Genomic DNA, 12069 nt, shown 5'->3' with positions numbered 1-12069 from the left:
TTGGGCGGAATAGGTATCTCAAACTTGCTCCTTTTTCAGGCCAGAATTCCAGCTGCCGGCGTTCTCCCTCTTCATGTAAACCTTGCAAAATAAGAGAGAAAAGGCATAACTGTTGTACCGTGAAGTGAAATAACAGCCCAAAAAGTGATAAATATCAACATGAAAGCATGATGCAAAATGGACGTATCAACTCCCCCAATCTTAGACCTCGCTTGTTCTCAAGCGAAAGCCTAGATCAATAAACATGACCACATGTTTAGGGAGAGAGGTGTCGACAAAACAATATACGAACATGCAAGCATCATGATCATGATTAGAACAGCAATACCAACATATAATCTCTCATGCTAAAGTGACAATTCCTTCACAAAATAAAGTATGGGTCAAGAACCTTACCGAGAAGTAACAACCGATAGCCTTTAGTCATTAAAGCAATTGCAATTTATCACAACACCAGACAGAGTCAAATAAGAGCTTGTAAAGCAAATCCACATACTCAATCATCCTTTTGTCTTCTACAATTGCTACAACTCACGTGGTACTCATGAGATCAAAGTTTCAGTTGGACACAGAGAAAGACGGGGGCTTATAGTTTTTCCTCCCAACTACTTACCTCAAGGGTAATGTCAACAATAATAATTCATGAATACTTACCTCCAATTTGACATATGAATATAGATCTTTCCCTAGCATTTGACGTTAGCCAAGAAAAAGGCGAAAGAAGGAATTGGTGAAGATCACCATGACTCTTTCAAGGGAAAAAAGTAAAGGTACAAGATAGGCCATTCGCAGAGGGAAGCAGAGGTTTTCATGCGCTTTTGAGGTTTGGATGCATGTCCTCTTAGTCCGGAGGAACGTCACTTTATATTGCCTCCTGTGATAAAGAACTTTATTATGTAGTCTGTCGCTTTTATGTCTTCCTCATCACAGGTTCGTACAAAGCTTATTTTCCACACACTAATATATCATACATATTAGGGAGCAATTTTTATTGCTTGCACCGATGACAACTTACTTGAGGGATCTTATTCAATCCATAGGTAGGTATGGTGGACTCTCATGGCAAAACTGGGTTGAAGGTTTGTGGATGCACAAGTAGTATCTCTACTTAGTGAGGGAGGTTTTGCTAATATGAGGTGGAAGCAATCGTCACATGCTAAGGGATCTCTAATCATATAACATTATTCGGAACCAAGCAAACACAATTCATCATGTTGTCTTCCTTGTCTAACATCTACTACTAGGCATGTAATAGTTTAGTGAGTGTTCACAATCATAGATGGTGTCAAGGATGATATATTTATATGTGAACCTCTCCTTCTTTATCACTTCCTATTAATTGCAACAATGAATAAGGTCTATGTTTGTCTAACCTCAACAAGTTTCAATCATGATTCTTTTTATATGTGAAGCCATCACTTCCCATAAGATCACTACATGATTTTTCATGCTTTTGTTCTTTCTCAATCTTTTGATGATGGCAAGATGCAAAGCCCTTCAACTAAGACACTCTTTATTATATGGCTCACTAGCTCGAATACATCGGGGGGTGACACAAAGCAAAACTCAAGCCTAAAACACTAAGACCTTTATTCTACTAAAGAAAGAGAAAACTGAAAAGGAACAAACTAAAAAAAGGTAAAGGCAAAAGATATGATGGTGATACGATACCGGGGCAACTCCCCCAAGCTTGGCACAAGCCAAGGGGATTGCCCATACCCATGCTCAGTTGTCTTCCTTTGGAGGTGATGGTGGTGGAGTTGTTGAAGAGGTCTTGAGCTTGTTTAATTTCCACTTGAGCACAAAATTCTGCTCCCTCAGATCGTCATTTTCCTCTTCAAGCTTCAACACCCTTTGGCATAATTCCTGCTTACTCTCCTGCAAGAAACGAGAAGGGATAAACAAAGTCTTAGGCTTCTTCCTTGAGTCGGGGAGGCTCGACTTCTTGAACTCCGCATGCGTGTCTCCAAATTGAGGTAGAGGAGCCTCCTCCTCATCGGAACTTGTTTGTTCCTTCCCCTTGGGATCATAATCTTCTTCCTCATCAGTGGTCCAGCCATAAGGATCCAAGAACCCATAGACCTTGGGGTTAGCAAGGTAATCAGCCACATAGCTCTCCCTCTCTGAATCTTGAGAAGACATCTTACCCTAAATCCGCGGCAGAAAACAAGCTCGAAACGAAAACAGAGGAAATCTGCGTGATACAAAGGTCAGACCTTTCGGGGGCATATATAATGATTTTTTCCAGACCAGAAGGAGTACTCCGCACGAAAACGGAGTCCGGGAGGCGCACGAGGTGTCCACAAGCCACCTAGGCCCGACCAGGGGGTAGGCTGGGCCTAGCAGGCTTGTCGCCTCCTCGTGCACTTTTCGGACTACTTTAAATTTTTCTATTTTTTCAAATATTCCAAAATGGAGAAAAATTGCTACGGGAAAAGTTTTGGAGTCGGTTTACTTACCGAATCACATACCTCTTCATTTTCGGAGTCTAAAACATGGTGATAAATATCCCTTAAGTACTCCTCCAGAGTTATGGTATTGATAATATGGCTTTCAACATTTATGGGAGTACCTGAGATGTAATGCATGATTCTCTGCCCATTCACAACTCTCGGACAATTACCTTCCGTGTTGTTGATCTTGATAGCACCAGAACGATATACTTCCTCAACAATGTAGGGACCTTCCCATTTAGAGAGAAGCTTGCCTGCAAAGAATCTTAAACGAGAATTTTATAGCAAGACATAATCACCTACATTGAACTCACGCTTTTGTATCCTCTTATCATGCCACCTCTTAACCTTTTCTTTGAACAACTTGGCATTTTCATATGCCTGAGTTCTCCATTCATCAAGCGAGCTAATGTCAAATAACCTCTTCTCACGAGCAAGTTTGAAATCAAAGTTGAGCTCTTTAATTGCCCAATAAGCTTTATGCTCTAGCTCAAGAGGTAGATGACATGCTTTACCATACACCATTTTGTACGGAGACATGCCCATGGGATTCTTATAGGCAGTTCTATAAGCCCACAGTGCATCATCGAGCTTCTTAGACCAATTCTTTCTAGACCTGTTGACAGTCTTTTGTAGAATCAGTTTAATCTCTCTATGGCATAGCTCTACTTGACTACTGGAGTGAGGGTGATAAGGAGACACAATTCTATGGTTGACATCGTACTTAGCAAGCGTTTTATGGAAAGCACCATGAATGAAATGTGAACCACCGTCGGTCATTAGTTATCTAGGGACTCCAAATCTAGGGAAGATAACTTCCTTAAGCATCCTGATAGAGGTGTTGTGATCACCACTACTAGTAGGGATAGCTTCTACCCACTTAGTGATGTAATCAACACCAACTAGGATAAGAGTGTACCCATTGGATTTTGGAAAAGGTCCCATATAATCAAAGCCCCAAACATCAAATGGTTCAATGACAAGTGAATAGTTCATAGGCATTTCCTGACATTTACTAATATTACCTATTCGTTGACATTCGTCACAGGACAAGACAAACTTACGGGCATCCTTGAAGGGAGTGGGACAATAGAAGCCTGATTGCAATACCTTGTGTGCAATTATATCTCCCGCATGGTGTCCTCCGTAGGCCTCGGAGTGACACTTGTGTAGGATCTGTCCCTGTTCATGTTCAGGTACACAACGTCTAATAACACCATCTACTCCTTCCTTATAAAGGTGAGGATCATCCCAAAAGTAATGTCTCAAGTCAAAGAAGAATTTTTTCTTTTGCTGGTATGTGAAACTAGGTGATATATATTTGGCAACAATATAGTTTGCATAATCAGCATACCGCGGTGCACTACATGAAGCATTGATGACATTCAATTGCTCATCGGGAAAGCTATCAGCAATAGGTTGTGGGTCACCAAGAATGTTCTCCAACCTAGACAAGTTATCTGCTACGGGGTTATCCGCACCCTTCCTGTCGACAACGTGCAAATCAAATTCTTGTAGCAAGAGAACCCATCTGATAAGTCTAGGTTTAGCGTCTTTCTTATCCATGAGGTACTTAATAGCAGCATGATCAGTGTGAATAGTGACCTTGGAATCAACTATGTAAGACCTGAACTTTTCACATGCAAACACAACTGCTAAAAATTCCTTTTCCGTAGTAGCATAGTTTCTTTGGGCATTGTCTAGAGTTTTACTAGCATAGTGAATAACATTCAACTTCTTATCAACTCTTTGCCCTAGGACAGCACTAACAGCATAATCACTAGCATCACACATGATTTCAAAAGGTAAGTTCCAATCAGGTGGTTGAACAATAGGTGCGGTTTTCAAAGCCTTCTTAAGTATTTCGAAGGCTTCCTCACAATCGTCGTCAAAAACAAAAGGAATATCGTTTTGCAAGAGATTGGTAAGAGGCCTAGAAATCCTAGACAAGTCACTAATAAAACTTCTATAGAAACCAGCATGACCAAAGAAACTTCTTATACCTTTGATATTTGTGGGGTATGGCATTTTCTCGATTGCATCAACCTTAGCCTTATCGACTTCAATACCTCTTTCAGAAATTTTATGTCCTAAGACGATGCCTTCATTAACCATAAAGTGGCACTTCTCCCAATTCAAGACAAGATTGGTGCCTTTACATCTCTGCAAGACTTGATCAAGGTTTCTGAGGCAATCATCAAAAGAAGACCCGTAAACGGAGAAGTCATCCATGAAAACCTCAACAATCTTTTCACAGAAGTCAGAGAATATAGCCATCATACATCTTTGAAAGGTGGTAGGTCCATTACATAAGCCAAAAGGCATACGTCTATAAGAAAAGGTACCGAAAGGGCAGGTGAAAGTGGTTTTTTCCTGATCAGATTGTGCAACTGGTATTTGGGAGAAACCAGAATAACCGTCTAGAAAGAAGAAGTGTGTGTGTTTAGACAGTCTTTCTAGCATTTGGTCGATAAAAGGCAAAGGGTAATGATCTTTCCTAGTGGCTTTATTCAATTTTCTAAAATCGATCACCATCCTATAGCCAGTAATAATCCTCTGTGGGATCAATTTATCCTTATCATTAGGGACAACGGTAATGCCTCCCTTCTTAGGGACGCAATGCACCGGACTCACCCAATCACTATGAGCAACAGAATAGATAATACCTGCTTCCAGGAGCTTTAGTATCTCTTTTCTTACTACCTCTTTCATCTTAGGATTTAATCTCCCTTGATGATCATCAGTTGGTTTGGAATCAAGATCCGTTTTAATCTTGTGCTGGCATAGAGTGGGACTAATGCCCTTAAGATCATCAAGAGTATATCCAATAGCAACACGGTGCTTCCTCGGAGTTTTTAGTAATTTCTTTTCTTCATGCTCTGAGAGGCTAACACTAATTATGACAGGATATATCTCTTTTTCATCAAGATAAGCATACTTAAGAGTATCAGGCAACTGTTTAAGCTTGGACACAGGATCACCCTTTGGTGGGGGTGGATCCCCAAGCAGTTCAACAGGCAGATTATTCTTAAGGATAGGATATTGTTCTAAGACAACTCTATCTATCTCATCCCTTTAATCCATATGCATGCTCAAGCAAGTATTGCTCTAAGGGATCAGTAGGAGGCACGTCAATTGAAGCTAAGGCAATAGTTTCATCCTTACTAGGCAACTCCTTTTTATGAGGTTGTCTACCAAACTTGGAGAAACTGAACTCATGTGACACACCTTCAAAACCAACAGTGATAGTCTGCTTCTCACAGTCAATATGAGCATTGATGGTATTGAGGAAGGGTCTGCCAAATATGATGGGACAAAAGCTATCTTGGGTGGTAGCAGGAACGAGGAAATCAGTAGGATACTTTGTTTTACCACACAAGACTTCAACATCCCGAACAATACCCACACGGCAGATAGTATCTCTATTGGCAAGCCGAATAGTGACATCAATAGGCTCTATCTCAATTGGTGCAATCTCATCTTTGATTCCATCATATAAGGATTGAGGTATTGCACTAACACTAGCACCCACGTCACATAAACCATGATAGCAATGATCTCCTATCTTAACAGAAACAACAGGCGTGCCAACAACATGCCTATGTTTGTCTCTAGCGTGAGGTTTAGCAATTCTAGCAGCATCTTCAGAGAAGTGAATATTATGCCCCTCAACATCGTCGGACAGAAGATCTTTGATAATAGCAATGCTAGGTTCAACTCTAATTTGCTCACGGGGTGTAGGTGTTCTAATGTAGCCTCTACGTATCAGAGTTGAAGCTTTAGAATGATCTTTTATCCTAACAGGGAAAGGTGGTTTCTCAATGTAAGCACTAGGAACAACATGATCATTATAGGCAATGACTCTCTCTTCAACTGGATTGGGTTTAACTACATTGACACAATCAAACTGGAAATTCATACCCGACTCCTGACCTTCTTCAAGCTCCCAATCTTCAGAGTTGCGTTTAATTCTCTCCAATAAATTCCATTTGAAGTCAATATCTCTCTTCATAAAAGAACCAGTACAAGAAGTGTCAAGCATGGTGCAATCATCATGAGAAAGCCGAGCATAGAAGTTCTCAATGATAATTTCTCTCGAGAGCTCATGGTTGGGGCATGAATATAACATTGATTTAAGCCTCCCCAAGCTTGAGCGATGCTTTCTCTGTCACGAGGCCAAAAATTATAAATATAATTCCGATCACGATGTACTAAATGCATAGGATAAAACTTTTGATGAAATTCTAATTTCAACCGATTGTAGTTCCATGATCCAGTATCATCAGATAGCCTATACCATGTCAACGCCTTGTCCTTCAAAGATAAAGGAAAGAACGTATTCTTGACCTCATCCTCGGGAAAACCTTCAAGCTTAAATAAACCACAAACTTCATCTACATAGATTAGATGCAAGTCTGGATGTGATGTTCCATCTCGTGTAAAAGGATTAGCCAGCAGTTTCTCAAGCATACTCGAAGGAAACTCAAAGAAAATATTTTCAGTAGGTGCAGTAGGTTGAGGGGCAACTATTTGTGCTTCCGTTCGAGGTGAAGATACCCCGAACAAGCCCCTCAAAGGATTAGTTTCCATAGTGACAAGTGACAATAAATTTCAGCACACTATTTGAATGTTTCCTTACCAAGTTCCACTTACCAAAGGCGCTTCACTCCCCAGCAACGGCGCCAGAAAAGAGTCTTAATGACCCACAAGTATAGGGGATCTATCATAGTCCTTTTGATAAGTAAGAGTGTCGAACCCAACGAGGAGCAGAAGGATCTGACAAGTGGTTTTCAGTAAGGTAATATGTGCAATAACTGAAATTATCGGTAACAAGTAGTTGTGTGGTGAGATGATTCGTAGCAAGTAACAAGTAACAAAAGTAACAACGGTGCAGCAAAGTGAACCAATCCCTTTTGTAGCAAGGGACAAGCCTGGACAAAGTCTTATAGGAGGAAAAAGCTCCCGAGGACACACGGGAATTTCTGTCATGCTAGTTTTCATCATGTTCATATGATTCGCGTTTGTTACTTTGATAGTTTGATATGTGGGTGGACGAGCGCTTGGGTACTGCCCTTACTTGAACAAGCATCCCACTTATGATTAAACCCTCTCGCAAGCATCTGCAACTACGAAAGAAGAATTAAGACAAAGTCTAACCATAGCATTAAACTAGTGCATCCAAATCAGCCCCTTACGAAGCAACGCATAAACTAGGGTTTAAGCTTCTGTCACTCTAGCAACCCATCATCTACTTACTACTTCCCAATGCCTTCCTCTAGGCCCAAATAATGGTGAAGTGTTATGTAGTCGACGTTCACATAACACCACTAGAGGAAAAACAACATACAAGACATCAACATATCGAACGAATACCAAATTCACATGACTACTATTAGCATGACTTATCCCATGTCCTGAGGAACAAAAGTAACTGCTCACAAAGCATAATCATATTCATGACCAGAGAGGTAATGAGTAGCATCAAAGATCTGAACATAAACTCTTCCACCAACTAATCCAACTAGCATCAACTACAAGGAGTAATTAACACTACTAGCAACCTTACAAGTACCAATTGGAGTCGCGAGACGGAGATTGGTTACAAGTGATGAACTAGGGTTTGGAGATGAGATGGTGATGATGAAGATGTTGATGGTGATGAGTCCCCTCCGATGAGAGGAGTGTTGGTGATGACGATGGCGATGATTTCCCACTCCGGGAGGGAAGTTTCCCCGGCAGGATTGTCCTACCGGAGCTCTAGATTGGTTCTGCTCAAGTTCCGCCTCGTGGCGGCGGCGAATCCTCCGAAAAGCCTCCTCCTGATTTTTTTTGGAACGGAACCCTTCATATAGCAAAATATGAGCGCCGGAGGGGCAACAGGGGGCCCACAAGCCCCCCAGGCCCGGCCTGGCAGGCTTGTGGCCTCCTGGTGGCGCCTCTCTAGTACTTCTTCCGCCCAGTATTTTTCATAAAATCCAAAATAATTCCCTGTTGATTTTCACGGCTTTTGGAGTTGCGCAGAATAGGTATCTCAAACCTACTCCTTTTTCAGGCCAGAATTCCAGCTGCCGGCGTTCTCCCTCTTCATGTAAACCTTGCAAAATAAGAGAGAAAAGGCGTAAGTGTTGTACCGTGAAGTGAAATAACAGCCCAAAAAGTGATAAATATCAACATGAAAGCATGATGCAAAATGGACGTATCAGGCGGCACTGCATCTACGGCGTCGTACTTACGAGGAGGAGGCCATGGTGTCGAGCTTCTCGGGATCGCCCCCGATGGCGTAGAGAGAGAGAGAGAGAGGGGAGGAAAATGAGGAACCCTAGAGCTGGAGAGGACGGTGGGCGGCTTTTATCGCCTTGGGGGGACGAGCTGGAGCCGCAGGATCAAGGCATGGTGGATCAGTGCTGGAGGCTTGGTCGTACAGAGGTGATGCCAGTGGGAGGTAGGGGACGGTCGTGGAGGTGGGCTAGATAACGAGAGGAGGGAGGAAAATGGGCCAGCGAGGGGGAGATGGGCTCGTGTTGGCGCGAGATAGAGAGGAGGAAAACCTTGGGGTTTTCCTATTTAAAACAGAAACCAGCAAATGAATAAACCCCCAGGTAAACTATGGCTCCAAAATAAAAATAAAATTGCCCCTGGTCATAAGGAATTATGACCTATTTAAATAAAATGAAAAGATAATTTTTGGAGCAAGGAAATATTTACAAAACAGAATTAAATAACCTGTTTTGTGAATATCTACCCCTCTCAAACATAGATTCAAATCACATTAGACCTAGCACCACTTCCACCACAAATCACTCTAAAATATAAACATTTTTGAACCAGTGTTAGAGCAACTGACGGGGATATAGCCCTAGGGTAGGGTCATAGGTGTGACCAATACGTCCTAACCAAGGGAACCTCATTATTAGTTTAAGGACTACAAGGGAAATTCCGACTGGATCGTGGCAACATCTAATCCACTCGGTACGGATCCACTCAGACAAGTACATTCCATCCACTCGGATGACATTCAACCACTCGGCCGTATGACTCACTCGGACATGCAAATACCAACAGTCGACAAGACATCTGTAGTGGGCTGACATTATGGCATCAATGCCTCATCTTGTAACATAAGAGGTGAGGGGGTGGCGCACTCTATATAAGCCACCCCCTCCACATAGCTAGACATCTTCTTCTTCTCCTCCTTCGGGCTCATTCTTTCCCTCAAGCTCTGGTTCTCTCTCTCTACACCATGTAACTCATGTCCATGACACATAAAACAAAGCCTCTCCGGAGCACGAGACGTAGGGTTGTTATCTCCACTGTGAGAGGCCTGAACTCGCTAAAACCACCGTGTCACCCATGTGCATCTTGATAGATCATGCTCCGTTATCCTACCCTCTTTCTATTGTCGGAATTGTTACCACGACATTTGGCGCCCACCGTGGGGCATGGCGTCTATCGAGCCATGATGCAAATGGTTTTATTTTTTCAATCTTCGTCCGCTGATTAACAATCATCGATGGAGAATTTGATCCAGGATGTTTCGGACATCACTCCATCTACGGGAGCACAAAATATTCATCATACAGAAGGATCAGGGAGTTGTTCATCTCATCTCGTTCTCTTTACAATCAAACAATGATCTAACGATGGTTTGTTTCCTTCTGTATATACACGAGCTCATACAAACCCGGAGCAGAGTGGAGTGACAAACCTACAGGATGTCGACGATGGAACCTTGGCCCCCATCTTGGCGGCGGCTTCCACTGAAGCTCGGTGACCCACCGCTCCTGCTACATCCCGGAGGCGCGGCGACTACCGCTGAAGCTCGGCCGCCCGGCTCTCCTGCTGCAGCGAGGAGGCTCCGGCTGAAGCTCGGCAGGGCGCAGGCTCCCGATAGTACGAGCAGACGCTGGCGGGATCCCAACTGAATCTCAAGGGAAGGTGGTGACCGGCGATGAAGCTCCTCTCATCACCACCGCCGCCGTTGTTCCCCTCCACTGCCACCGTTTAGGTGGCTTGGTTCCGGATGATGAAACTCCGCCGCCCGCTCGTCGTCATCTCCGGCCTCATCTGTGACGGCGTCGCTAAGCGACCATACATGCACATCCGCGAACGCTCGGTCTCGTTCCTCGGCCAGCGAGCGCGACGACCGGCGGTCGACCCGGTTCCTCGGGTGATAAGGCACGGCTACGACGCACAGCTCCGGCTCCCCGAAGAGTGAAACGCGACCATCAGCGGTCGCGTCGGCCTCGGCCTTAGCTGCGTCGGCCCTCAACTCCCGTGCTTGGTCTGCGGCTAGATGCTCATCCTCCTCATTGCCACCTCTCGGTTGTCGGCAGAGAAAACGCAGACCAGCACGCGGCGGCTCCTTCCTCCGGCATCAACATCTCAGCAGCAAACTCCGCGAGGGAGCTGCAGGGAAAGCGCCCACCTGCATGCGGTGGCTCCTCCCTCGGGCTGTATCGTGGGCTGGTAGAGCTCTCGTCTCTGCAAACCTCTATCATGCAACATGGGCGGGTCACCTCTCCGTTAATTAAGGGCACATCCAGGTGGCAGGAGAAGAAACAGAAGGGAGTAAATAATTCTACGAGGAGTTATTCGGCTGCCTTATTAAGCACCTCATCAGGTGATCCACCAGGTAATCCTACATGCATGCATAACGTTATGAGGAGTTATTTGGCTGCCTTATTAAGCGCCTCACCAAGTGGGCCAAAATAGCATCCGTGCATAACTTTACGAGGAGTTATTTGAGTGCCTCATTAAGCGCCTCATCAAAAGAGCCAAATAAAACCCGAGGTAATCATGCGTGCATGCATGCGTAACGTCTTTAATCGTTACAAATTAGCATATGTACAGGACACTTAATCCATCCAAAAATATTCACAGCTACGTTTGCTACTAATGGCCACTCGTCCGTCATTGTCTTCGAACAATAGTTTATTGAGACAGAATGTTCATTCGAGCTACTAACACGATGACACACAGAAATTATTTCAGATGAATTTTGCATACAGATGACCAACATGCAGTGACTCGGTCGCCCTACATGCTGTCACTCGATCGGATGCATCGTCATCACTCGGCCACTCTGTGCACCGTCGCTCAGTCGGACATGCCGTCGCTCGGTCGGACGCGTCGTCATCACTTGGCCGCCCTACATGCCGTCGCTCAGTCGGACGCGCCGTGAGCACTCGGTCGCCCCGCGCACCGTCCCTTAGTCGGATGTCTCGTCATCACACGGCCGCCCTGCATGTTGTCCCTCAGTCGGACCCGTCGTCATCACTCGGTAGCTTCGCGCATCGCCAGTCAGCAACACACGCCATCCGCCACTCGATTGGAGACTCCTTCGTCACTCGGCAGCTTCGCGTGTCGTCACTCGGCTGGAGGCTCCTTCGTCACCTGGTTGCTCTGTGCGTCATCACTCGGCCGCCCTGCATGTCGCCACTCAGCTAGACGCGTCTTCATCGCTTGACCGCCCAACACGTCGCCACTCAGTCGGACGTGTCTACTTCGCTCGACCGCCCCGCGCGTCGTCAGGCAACTAAGTCATTTTTTCACAGACTGCATTCTATTAAATAATCGTTTCTACATTACCGAGTGTCGAGGAAGTCGCACATGACGT

Source organism: Hordeum vulgare, chromosome 7H (assembly GCF_904849725.1).
Source record: "Hordeum vulgare subsp. vulgare chromosome 7H, MorexV3_pseudomolecules_assembly, whole genome shotgun sequence".
NCBI lineage: Eukaryota > Viridiplantae > Streptophyta > Magnoliopsida > Poales > Poaceae > Hordeum > Hordeum vulgare.
This window is presented reverse-complemented; position numbering follows the sequence as displayed.